This window comes from Myotis brandtii, unplaced genomic scaffold, assembly GCF_000412655.1.
Source record: "Myotis brandtii unplaced genomic scaffold, ASM41265v1 scaffold898, whole genome shotgun sequence".
Lineage (NCBI taxonomy): Eukaryota > Metazoa > Chordata > Mammalia > Chiroptera > Vespertilionidae > Myotis > Myotis brandtii.
The window spans coordinates 260,698-262,485 of NW_005371683.1; positions in this window are offsets into that span (position 1 = coordinate 260,698).

Sequence of the window (1,788 nt, forward strand, 5' to 3'; positions counted from 1 at the left end):
GCAATAACATGTAGATTAAGATGCCTTTTAGCTGTCTGGCAGCCAGGTATCAATTTAATGTATCCTATTCAGGTTTGGGGCCTTCAGCCATTCCCAGATGCAGCCCTGTTGTCATGCTGAAATTGGTCTCCCACAGAGGATATTACAACTGAATGGTTGAACAACAACCTATGAATCTGAAGGTCACGGTTCGATTTGATTCCCGGTCAGGGCACATCCCTGGGGAGCAGGCTCGCAACCCGTGCAGGAGGCAGCTGATCCATGATTCTCTGTCATCATTGATGTTTCTAACTCTTTCTCTCTCTACCTGCCTCTCTGAAATCAATAAAAATATTTTTTTAAGAAATAAAGAGGAGATTACAGAAATCTTCTCAGGAGGCATTGAGCACCTACAAAAAAAGACTGCAGATACATGTTCATTTCAAATTAAAACAAGCATGCAAATAGTTAAATCTTCTTGCTGCCCATCATGCTGAAAGAAACTGACCATTAGAGAGGTGTCACTCATTCAATACATACAGAGATATCGGTCAATATTTTGGAGTTTCATTTCTTTGTATGAGCAGAAAGTAATATCCCCCCCAAAAGCCACCTTATAATTAATATTTTCAGAGACAGAAAAATATGGCATTGTATTCATGAAAAAAGAACAAGATATTACTTAAAAGTACTGTATACAGAATAAGAACTAGCTATTGAAAATTTTTTAAAAAGATAAATAAATTTTAAACTTCAATAACAATCTTAAAATACAAAGTCAGGAAAATTTCCCAGAAAGTAGAACACTAAGAACAAAATACGGAAAGTAGGACAGAAATAACATTTATAACAATATTTTACTAAAGGAGTACCAGGGGGTGGGAAAAAAATAAAATGAAAACAAAAAATTCTAAAAAGTTTCCCTGATCTAAAGAACATGTTGGGTCAATGCATTAAAAGCATTCTAAAGCAAGGCCACATGAATAAAGAGAAGGTACTAAAATATCTCAGGCTGAGAGAGAAAAAATGATGAACAACATTGTATCAAGGATTGGACTACCATGGATTAGTCCATAGCAGCACTGGAAGGCACATAGCAATGGAGAAATATCATCAAAATTCTGAGAGAACCCACACTTCTACATACAACCTATCCATCAATTAACTGTAAGGGTAGGAAAAATAGATATTTTAAGACATTTAAGGACTCAAAAATGTATTTCCCAGGCATACTGTCTTAAGCATTTTCTGAAGGATCTGTTCCAGCGGAAATTAAAAAATTAAAACAAAGACTTAGAATCAAAGAAATAAGGAGAACAGCAAAGAAAAGACCTAAGATATGAAACAGCTAGCCCTGACCAGGTGGCTCAGTTGATTGGAGTGCCTTGCCATACTCGGAAAGGTTGCAGGTCGATTTCCAGGCAGGGCACATACCTAGCTTGTGGTTCCATCTCTGGTCGGGGCATCTATGGGAGGCAACTGATCCATGTTTCCCTCTCACATCCATGTTTCCCTCTCACATTGATGTTTCTCTCTCCTCCCTTTCTCTCTAAAAACAATAATAAATAATAATATAAATAAGCAGCTCATTTCAGAACCACTGAATAGAAAGGGTCTGGGAATGCATCTCCAGGAACAAGGTGGGAGTGTATGGAATTGAAACAGCATCTGATATGTCTAAGCACTAGGATATAGATTACTAGATTATGACAGGTCTATGGGAGCATGTAGCAGGAATCAGCAACGGGAACTTAGAAAACTAAACCAAAAAACAAGATCAACTATTAATTCCATACAAATCAGAGAGTT